Source organism: Columba livia, chromosome Z, assembly GCF_036013475.1.
Source record: "Columba livia isolate bColLiv1 breed racing homer chromosome Z, bColLiv1.pat.W.v2, whole genome shotgun sequence".
NCBI lineage: Eukaryota > Metazoa > Chordata > Aves > Columbiformes > Columbidae > Columba > Columba livia.
Window position 1 is genome coordinate 19,333,122 of NC_088642.1, and position 11,108 is coordinate 19,344,229.

The 11,108-nt window shown below is 45.8% G+C and overlaps 1 protein-coding gene across 10 annotated transcripts in view; it reads right to left on the minus strand.

Annotated features, from left to right (window-relative positions):
• The window catches only part of PDZD2 (PDZ domain containing 2), a 206,103-nt gene that overhangs the window by 75,199 nt on the left and 119,796 nt on the right, over positions 1-11,108 (minus strand). Inside the window, exon 1 of one of the 10 annotated variants that reach the window (XM_065047503.1) lies at positions 9,184-9,663. The exons of the other annotated variants lie outside the window; for them this stretch is intronic. The gene's annotated coding sequence lies outside the window, so the exon portion shown is untranslated. Of the gene's footprint in view, positions 1-9,183; positions 9,664-11,108 lie in introns of those variants that run through there. 10 annotated transcript variants of the gene reach the window in all.

Consider the following 11,108-nt stretch of genomic DNA (forward strand, 5'->3'; position numbering starts at 1 on the left):
GAGAGAAACCATCATTAGGTGTTTAAAAGATGTGTGGATGAGGCTCTTATGGACATGGTTCAGTGCTAGATTTAGGTTATGGTTGGACTTCATGACCTTGAGGGTCTCTTCCAGCCAAAATGATTCTATGATTCTAAAATGCTAATAATCCTTAAAACCAGGTGAAAATGATTTTACACTTGAAACAGTGCTAGAAATTTACCTCTTGCAAAGCTCAACCACAGGCTGGTGCTGGTATCAAGAGGCATCTAATACTCTTTTTGTATCAGAGCCATGAAGAGATGGGCACATCCACTTACTTCAGAGACTATTTTCAGTTGCATGGCCAAATCCTACTTCTCCCCTACACAGCTGACCTGATTGCTCAGATCATAAAAACTGATACACTTGCAGAGTTTATTCCAAGTTCCTTGGCACGCGTGTTAAGTGTCAGACTCAAACATGGTGTCTTAGAATAAGCAAGTCGTTTTTTCTTTTAGATATATGTATTTGTGTGCTTGCATGTATAAAGGTTTACAGACCAAACAAAGAGCATGCTGTGACAAGCTTTCTGACATATACCATCTCTCTCGAACAAATTTAGACAGCCACACTGAGCTACAGAAAAACCAAAGATGACCCAGTAGCCATAAGAAAGCATCTGGATCCACTTTAGGATCAGAGATATTAAAGAAGTATGTTTATTTTACCCTAAGAATAATATTTAGCATTTCTCCAGAACCTTTCATCCTGATAGATCAGAAAGTGCTTTGGAAATGACACACACACACGGAGCATCGCTGACCTCTCACCAGCCAACGCATCGTGCAGCTCACCAGGGCATTGAAGAGAAACCTCAGCCAAGACGATCACTTTCTGAACCCCCACCTAATCCCACCAGGACCTGTGATGTCCTTAGAAGGACAGATAGATCACTGATTTTTATGCTCTTCTCTGAAAGACTCCGGCATGGTAAAACATCTTGAAACTCAATGTTCTTCAGGCTGGAAAGATGAAGGGCAGTGTGGATCCTCACAGAACTGAAACCTCGAGCTCCAAGGGGGATTTAAAAGCTAAACTTAACAAACCATCTCTCCATGACACCGGCAAATGAGCTAACTTGCTTTTCAGGTAAGGCAGGTCAAATCAATGACTAACAGATAGTGACTGATGGAAGGGCAAATGGCTCCTCATGAAACCCTTACCATGCAAGAACACCCAGCCTAGTGAGGACAGATTCTGGCAAGCACTGGGGGGTACTTTTTACAGATTTCCAAGTCTTCAGGCAGGAGTAAAGTCTGGTAGACAAAGACACTGAGCTACAAAGTCTTGGGCAAACCTTGCTGCAGCCAAGCTTGCAAGAGGTTTAACCCCCTCGATGCTGCAGGGATGCCCCACGGCCATCCCTCTCCTCCATCTCCCTAGAGGACTAAGCTCTCTAAACATAATTTATCTCAGCAGAAATCCATGGTGTTGGTAAACCTGGCTGTTACTTCAACATACTTTTGTAGGCATGGAGCTACAGCACACCAGGAATTAGCTCAATCCAGCATCTCATCACCGACAAGCCCTTTCCTGCCCCGGGCCCTGCGGGTGATGGCACATGCAAGGGACACAATGTTCTCTGACTGCCTTAAACAGAAGGAAAGGCAGAAAGGGCAACAGAAAAATCAGTCATGGAGCTGAGAGACTAATAACACCCAGGGAATGTATTCAAACAGCCCTGGGTACGCAGGAGCTCTCTTACCTCTCTTTCAAGGATGAACAACCATCAGCCCTCAACTTGTGCCCAAGGTTAAGCAGCACCTCCCCAAGTCTCACAGAGGCTGTGGCTCTCTACGCCATACTGGGTTTTTCTCAGGATAGCCAAACTGGTGACTTTCTGGGGAAAAAAACTCTGAATCCAGGTTTTTTTTTTTTTGCCTATGGCGTATTTCTCACCTTAAAATTTACAGCAAGGAATGCAACTAGACCTACTGAAATCTTGAAGGAAGAATGAATTTGAAAATCAAACTTCAAGATATATTTTTGTGGCATAGTACAAGCCAGTACAAGCATATTTGGTGCTGATTGGACACAATCTTTCACTGGATTAAAACCACCGGGAGCTTGGGGCATCACATGGTTGGTGCTCACTGCAGCAACTCTCAAGCTGTTTGCAGGCCAGCTGCTGTCAGTCTGCATCCCACCATGCCACACCAACATGTCGGAGAAGCAAGGGTAGCAGCAAGTAAATGGGGCAAGGTCTGATTTTCACTGCTCATCAGAGAAAAAAACCACCACGAATTTAAGACCAAAGGGAACAAATATTCCGGCACTGATGTCTGCAAGAGCCCCTGGGCAAAAACACTTCTGGCAAGGCTGGCAGGAGGCCCCAGGCAAGACCTCTTCGCCCACCGTGAAATCTTGAACTCTCAGCAAAGGTGAAAAGATAGTGAAGGGGGGATCGCTGCTGTGTATTCATGGACCCACCACCTGTTTGTGACTTCTGCTGGAAGATGAGACTGAGCTCACCCTTGTGACACAGAACCATGACTAAAGCCTGGTGAGACACCTCACTCTACCTGGTATTGACGCAATGATGCAGCTATGAATTTGGGAGACTGAATTCCTCTCCTGTGCTACAGATGCCTCACAGCACCCCAGGCAAGTCTTTCCATGAAAATTATGGTCAACATGTCTTATCTCACAGAGTTGCTGCAAGGTCTTGGGTGGCCAAGCCACTGGCTTTAAGTATTACAGTTTCACAACCATGTTATACCTGGGATCAGACAACACCGAACAACACCACAGCTTTCCTCCCACCCCATATCCTGCTCAGGTGCTGGCACAGTCATTTGTGCAACACTACAAATGAAGCCAATCAGGGAACTGATCTAGCTTTAAATTAACCCAGCCAAAGCAAACTTTCAAAAACTTAAACCTCAAGACGTAGAGTTTAAATGCAGCCCAGCGCCCTGATCTGGTCACAGCAGCACAGAGACAGAAGAGGCTGGTGGTGGCAGGGAGGCAGCTTCTGCTCCCAGCACAGCTCCCATCTGTGTATGGCTGAGGGACACGTGTGGCCAGAGCCTGAAGGAAGGGAGTTGCACACGCGGTGCAGACACAAGTACTGGCTGGCTTCCGCTGAACAGCATTCACACCTCTGGTTTCCAAAACTGAAAGGATAGGCATCCCCCTCACAGACAAGGAAGCCGTGCTGAATCACATCCCCATCACAGGTGTGGGAAGAAGACAGGCCAGATCAGTGCAGATTGTGCTGGCACAGCACAAAACACATTTCTGCCCTGTGTGCTGTAAAGACGCCTCAGAGGCACGTCCAGGGCTTTGAGAAAGTAACAAGCAGAGCAGACACCTCCAAAACACCCAGCATATGGATGAAGGACATGAATGGCCACACTGATCCCTCTCTCCTCCTAGAACAAACATCTGAAGGGAGATTCATGCAGAAGAAATTTTTTACACTGAGGTGGTGAAACACTGACCCAGGTTGCCCAGAGAGGTGGTCAATTCCCCATCTCTTGAGACATTCAAGGCCAGGCTGGATGGGGGTCTGAGCAACCTGATCTAGTTGAAGATGTCCCTGCTCACTGCAGGAAGCTGGACTAGATGACCTCTGAAGGTCCCTGCCAACCCAAACTATTTTATGATTCTCCATACCTAAGGAACCCCCCAAGCTCTGACAAACATCCTGAACCTAATAGATTATGCAACTATAGTCGTCATAAAATCCACCGAGATTTGCTAGTTCATTGGCTGTGCTAGCAGAACAGAGCAGTGATGTTGCATTTAGACTGCAGAGAATTTGGACTCAAGCTTTACAAAGGACCTGATCTCACTAAACATGCAACTCCCACAACTGCATCTAAAAGTCCTGAAAGACAGACATACACAGTGCTGTTTAGGGCCTAGAAAAAGGCTGATGGGTATTAAGGAGACAAATTCTATTTGTTCCCCAGTAACCAGCAGAGTATACAAATGGAAGTGGTCTAACCCAGTCAAACCATCACAGCACTGAATGTTCCAATTTGTTAGTTTATAGCTCTGCTGCAAGCAGACATTTAGCTGTACACATGGCCACACTCAAAAATATCATTTCCAGTTACAAGAAAACTGAGCAATTTAAAATAACTAGTTATCAGTTTAAAATGATAAATACTTGCTTTCTACCTTTGCTGCAACAGGCCAAAATTATATCAAGTTACAAGTTGGTATTAGCACCTGCAATTGCTCCTTGTTCTATGATGTGTTACTGCTGTTCTGATGGCATCTCTCCTGCCATGGCAATTTCCTCCCCTTCTTAAGCCTCCTGAAGCTCCAGGCAACACAGGCACAAGCTTTTTGTTTGGCACCCTCTGTGATTGCTCTTCATTCCCAATTGCTCTCTATACAATTGCTCTCTTCTTGAGGACTTGGAGACAGGTTGACTTCTACACCTCTTCTACACTTTTGTCAAAGAAGGTGTCAACTCATTTTACTCTTGGAGCCCATGGTGGACATGCCCTCCCCTGGAGGACAGGGCAAGGCCAGAGACACGCAGTTGCTTCATGCCTCTTGGTAATGCCACAGCAACACAGGGGTGAGTGACTACAGTCACACCTCTAAATCCACATCCAAACACCACCCCTGCCCTTTCCCCTTACTTCATTTTTACCAAATACATTTTCCAAAGTGTCTTGATTTGCGTTTGTTTGCCCTCCTGAAGCAAGGCTTTACTGGACTCTAATGTGGCATGGGGGAGTTACTCTATAGCCTTGTTAGTGCAAGATGCACAAAGGGGAAAAAATGCCCCAAAACTGTGAATGAAGAGGGGTGTTCAATGTTCAGGGAGCCTGCTAGCCACTGTCCATCCCAATACCCCCTCAAGAGCTGCCATCAACAGGGTCCAGTGTACCACTTCAGTACACTAGACCCTGAAAGAAATTTCATTTTCCCTATTACTATTTCCCCTGTTCTCCAAGCTCTCACCAGGTTCTTCTCAGATGAAGTTCAAGTAGCAGATGTGTGCCAGGAGCACACTCAGTGCACTCCAGCTGCTGTGGTGTATGTTTCAGCTGAATGGCCATGAGCATTTGTTCATGGGATTAGCACTAGTGCTAATCTGAAGTAACCCCACAAATAACTGGGGTGTGGAGGTCAGGTCTCAGCTCAACAGTTTGATCCTACCACCCTGGGCTATACTACTGCCTAACGCAGACATGGGGTGTTTGCTCCATGCTCCTAACAAGAGTACTCTCCCGTGTATTCATCTGAAAGAACTTTGCAAAGACTGGGGCAAATATTAGGTGTGCGCATCTTTTTCTGCTTCACAATAAGTGCAAGGACCAAGCCAGATTTGCTTGCAGACATGCCCAGCACACACACTGCAACACAAATAAATTCCTGTTCACTTTTTGCAGCAGTTACTCTAAGTTACAGACAGAGCAGTACTGGAAGTGTTTTCACTGCTGGTATTAATTGCAGAGATGCAACTTGTTATCATTAGTTCAGATGTTTGGCTCTTTTAAAAACAATACTTCTGAACTAGACAACATAACTCAGAAATGTGAATGAAGAGGCACTGGAGCTTTGACTTTCAAAGTGAGAGAATATGTCAAAATAAAGATTTTACTTTATTGTAGATTGATTTGCGTTGAGAGCTATCTGTTCAAAAATCTTCAGTCTTGCATGGTAGCAGCTTTCCTTTACTGCACTGTTCTTCCATACAGGGGTGCTCAAACAAGTCCATATTTGCAAAACATGAAATAAATCACCCAACCAGAAAGTGCATGTACCTCACACTAAGAAACAAGGAAGGGGTCAGAAGCCATGCACGTGTGGCCCGTGTACAAAGGATTTACAGGGTGTAACGCTTCTCCCACTTCACCCTGAGTACTCAAATCCTGTCACTGTGTTTCGCACCTCACCACCCTATTTCCAGGGTTCTCCACCTTTCTCCCAGGCTATTTCAGGATCACCCCTCTAAAACAACTTCTTTCTGAGCATCCAGCTTGCATCCTCCTCTCTTCCTGCCTGCAAATCTTTTATCTAATTCTGTCCTTGATTTCCAACCACACCAGGCAGCAGTGACAGCCAGGAGTTGATTTAACTTGAGATAAATGGTTTGTACTCAAAATTGGATGAGAAGTTCAGTGTGGGAGATGTTCTTTATCATAATCCAGGCTTTTTGCACAGATGCAGTACCTGGGGAGGGCGCCATGAAAAATTCCACAGGTGAATGTGATAACCCCGTGGTGCAAAGCTTGCTGATGAGAGGTCTGTGAGCCCAGGGACTGGATTGTGTCCAGGCAGCGCCGGTTCCACAGCACAGGGCAGTGCTAGTAGCAGGTCCAGATTACTTCTGGGAGGTGAGGTCAGGCCTCTGGGATAAAACTTCCTATTTTTCCCTATGCAGGAGTTAATACAAATGCCCAAAAGAGAGGAGAAAAAACACACCCCACTGAAAGAGCTTTTATCCCAGCAGCAAAGTTATGCAATTACATTTTAAATGAAGAAAAAAAAAAAAAAAAGGAAAAACTTAAAATCTCTGCAACATTGTTTTGGCAAACCACATTCTTTAGATTTCAACATTAGTTTTAATTCCCAAAGTACTTATTTTCACTGAGAACTCAAGGTTTTGGATGTCTTTAAGCAACAAAAGGGAGACACAGAAAATTTAATCAAGTCTATTTTACAGCAGGAAGCAGTATGCTGGGGTAGAAGAGACTTATTTCCAATGCTTTTGCAAAGCTTACTTGAGCTCTTGAGAGGAGCCCTATTAAAAGTGAGAGGCCAGGCTTCAAATAATTCCGCAACTGCTGGGGGGCAGATAGGCAAGGAACAAATTCACAGTGCTCAGATTTATTTGAAGGGGCCCATTTTAGCAGCAAGGGCTATTTGCCTTCAAAACACTGTTCAGTTTTGGGTATTTTCCAGGAGTCTCTCATACTGGAAACGGTAGCTATACTTCATCAGCTGTTCCCTCCTTACCAAGGGGGAGCAACACCTGTCATTCAGTACCCTCAGATCTTGTGATTTGACCACGAAGCTCACAAAGCCAGAAACATGTATTTGAGATGAGAAATTCAGCTCTTTACTAATAGTAAAAAATAAACCTTAACCCTCCATCAGAGCAGGGGAAAAATCTGGAAGTGTGATCTGACTATGCCTTAAAAAACATTAAAAACAAAATGTAATAAATGTGAAAAAGGGCCTTAACTCATGCACAAAAATGCATCACTATGTATGTTACTGCTTGTGAATTCAAGATGGACTTCAGGCTGCATGAGGCCCGAGGCAGAAGGGAGAAGAAGTGAATTTTGCACAAGCCCTCACAATGCCATCAACATTGGGGCACCTTCCTGCTGAGGGTGGCACAGTCCCGCAGGAGGGATATTTTGGCGCCATTCCCCATCACTGTGCTCGTGGACTGCAGGAGACCAACCCAACCCAACTCCAGCCCCTGCTCCCCCAGCGAGGCCAGCAGGCTTCGTCTCACTTGCGGCCACTCTCAAAAAGGACGTTTTTGTCTTTTGAGGACCATTGCCTGTGGGGACAGGAGGTTTATTTAGCTATTCAACATCGCTACTTTGTTCTTGGCTGTGATGACAGCCTGCGCATACAGTAAATCCCAGGGATGAACTGTTTTCGGCTCTGACTATGGGCTTGCTGAACCGTGCTTCCTCTGCATGCTGCGACAGGTTTCTAACCATAATAACTGCACACAAAGCACCTTCTCTCTTGCTCAACAGTCTCCGTCAGTCACACCAAACCCTTCCTCTCCCACTGCCTAAATACACCTTTGATATTCCTGACATTTGGCCAGAATAAAGGACTCACCCTCACTAAAGCAAGCAAACCGTGTCGATACTCATTCAGTTTTACAGTTCCCCATGAGAACAAATATTTCCCATCCAAGCTCTCTGGTGACGGGGCTGGGGTTATTTTTGCCCAGGCAAGTGCATTGCTTTGAATTCAAGCACTTTGCTCACAGATGCTCAGGATTCCCAGGCGGAGGCAGATCACCAGCAAAACACGAGCAACTACCAACTTGCTGAGGCTGCCGCCAACCAGGCAGATAAAATCAACCCCAGTCAGGCGACAACCTCGCCCAGGATGACACCCCCAATGTCACGGCATGCCCCCAAACACCATTGCTCAAGTAAATTTAGTAACTACAGCCAGGACTCTGCAACAAAACAGTTTGCAAAGGCAGGAGTTGGGCAATGCCAGATATATGTGTGCCTGTCTGTAGTACGTTTGCCTCTTTCCTTGGATGCTCACATTACAAACTAGCTTCTGATTACATCCTCACTTTCTGTTTTTACCACAGTGAGTTTGAACGAGGCCAAAAGGGAAAAATATTAATGAATGCGCATGGCAGCAGCCATAGACGTTTCCTAACTTTCACTCAGTTTTGCAACACAAACAAGACAGACGTGCCCTCCACAGAGGGCCAATGGAATAGTGCTTGCAGATTATTTCAACTTCCCAACCAACGCTTTGCACACAACGAAGTTTCTGGATTTAACACAGATTTTGCAGGCTGCTGTGACCACTCCAACAGCTACAAAAGATACAAGCACCCCTCTGGCAGGCTGGGACGGGGGATCCAACCCCAGAAACTGTCTCGGGTGGGCAGGACAGCCCCCAGCAGCAGCCCCAAAAGTGAACATTGTTTTAACAGTCAGGAGAATGGATGGAACTCTGCCTTCTCTACCTGTTCACATAACTGGCTTTTCACAGCAGCAAATCAGCCCTGCTAAGCTGCTGATGCAGCCAAAATTCATCAGGATTTGCCCCAAATTAGAGCTTCATTGGATGCTGCCAAACTTAACACAGATAAAATCCAACTTCAGACATGTCAGCAGAGTCAAAAAATATATGCTGATTTTTTTCCTAATTAAAAAACGAATGTAGATTGTAAGCTCTCACCTTCCATCCCATGTCAAGAAACCACAACATTTCTGCCTAAGAATGTCCCTGAGAGCCCTCACACCTCCATCACACCAGTGAGGGTTACTCATTGATCTCTCCTCCCCACAAGCTCAGGAAGCAGCTTCCTGCAGCCACGACACAGCCTCTGATGCTGCCACCCAAATACAGCCCCCAGCTCAGACCCAGCCTCCAAGGAGGGATTGATGCTGCCACCCAAAAGGTCACCGCTGGTGCCCCAACCCAACTGAACCTGTTAACAGGTTAGGGCACACATCGCCGCACACTGACCTGGTTGAGAGGAGACCGTGGCATCAACATTGGGGCACCCTCCTGCCGAGGGTGGCACAGTCCCGCAGGAGGGACGTGTTGGGGAAGGGATCCCACCCAGAATTACAGAGCAATCGGGTTTGTTGCCCAGCAGCTCCCAGCTTGCAGAAACGCTTGGTGCTGTGGCCCTGGGGGCTGGCAGCCTCCAGATTCTGCAGGTGAAAACAGCCCCGGGAGCAAAGCCAAGCGTGTGTCCCTGCAAAAAACCAGGCTGGGTGGGGAGGAGGTGGAGCACCAGCCCTGCTCACTTCGTGTGGTGCAGATGAGAAGGTGGCCATGGGCACCCTCTCCCCTCCACCTGCCAGTCCCTGGGGCTATGAGGTGTTTCCTTGCTGCCCGGGCACTGCCAGAACACAAGAAATTCAAAGCCAAGGGAACAACCCACACTTTGCTCTGCACTGCGGCTATACTTGCCAATACATCACACCATTGACCCGATTTCCCAGAGCAACCTAAAAAGTGGAACCATTGTCCTCCTCCCCCCCGTCCCCACCCCGCCCTCCTTTAGTTTTTATTTTTAATTTTTATTTTCAGGATCCGCCCAGAAATCTTCAGCTCTGGCATGAGACAGACCAGCATCACGTCACAAGAAATCCCCTGTAGGCCTTTTGATGACTTTCATCTATTATTCACTCACCGCAAATCCTTGCCATTAAGAAACTGCACTGAGGGAATCCGAACTTTCAAAGCCACAAATCTCCTAACAACTATGGCCGCTTTATACATGCTCTAGGATCAGCCATGTCATCTGGTTAGAAACTCAAAGCTGCTCTTAATTATTGGATTGAACTTGCCTGCAAACAGCAAAGAGATTGATAAAACTGCCGCTGATTTCAATGGTGCAGGAGCATTCATTACACGACATTCTCCTCCCGGACACGTCAAGCCCAGTGGCACAAATTCATGCTGTGCTACTGTGCCAAAAACCCAGAAACCTCCCTCGAGCACACTGACACCAATCCTAGCAGGCAGCGTTGGAGTAAACTTGACTGTAAGCACGCTCAGGCTTCACACTGGCTCCTAGCATGCAAACCAAAGGCAGTTTTACAACTATCTGCTCTGTAAATTAAGAGTACCTTTAGTTGCTTTGAAAAATAAGAGCTTATTTAGTGCATCGGCTGCTTCAAAGAGCTTTCCAACTAATTAGCCATATTGAGTTACTATTAAAATACAGAGCTTACATGCAATACTCTCGACGATAACAGAGCTGGTGCTTTGGTGCCCAAGCTATAGAATTAGCACAAACTTCACCAGATGCATTTTCCTATAGGCTCCAAATTATATTTCAAACTGAATATTTTCCTTTCCTGTGGTGGATGTGGGAATTCACTTAATTCATGTGTAAGTTCAAAGCAATAATAATTTTTAGCCCATGTGCAGATCAAGTTTGAATATTCAACAGTGAGAGATAGCATGAGGGGATGGAAGACAGGCACACAAATGACACCAAAAACAAAATCTGCAGTAAAAAAATAAAGAAGGTAAAAAAATTGTTGCTGTATTACAGATGAGCTGTACAGCTGTTTCAGATCAACTTTTACAGGACAGAGGGTGGCGTGGTGTTCTTAATTTACTGCAAAGGGCACACTAGCCAGAGGCAAACCCTTTCTCATAGATGCAGATAGGCTGTCAAGCAAAACAAAGTTTACAACCCCCCACATGATATGCGAAGCCTAGAAAAGCAGACTGCAAGGCTCAGAAATTTTAATTCCAAGAGTTTCTGCCCATCCCTGCTTCTTATGGATTTGGTTTATTTGGCAGATAAGCCTTTGCTACTTAAAAAAAATAAAAAATAAAAAAAATCAAAGGCAACAGCATCACAGGAAAAGAAATTTCCTTTCCCCCTTTGACTTCCATTCATCTGCTTTACGTGCAGGTTTACTTAC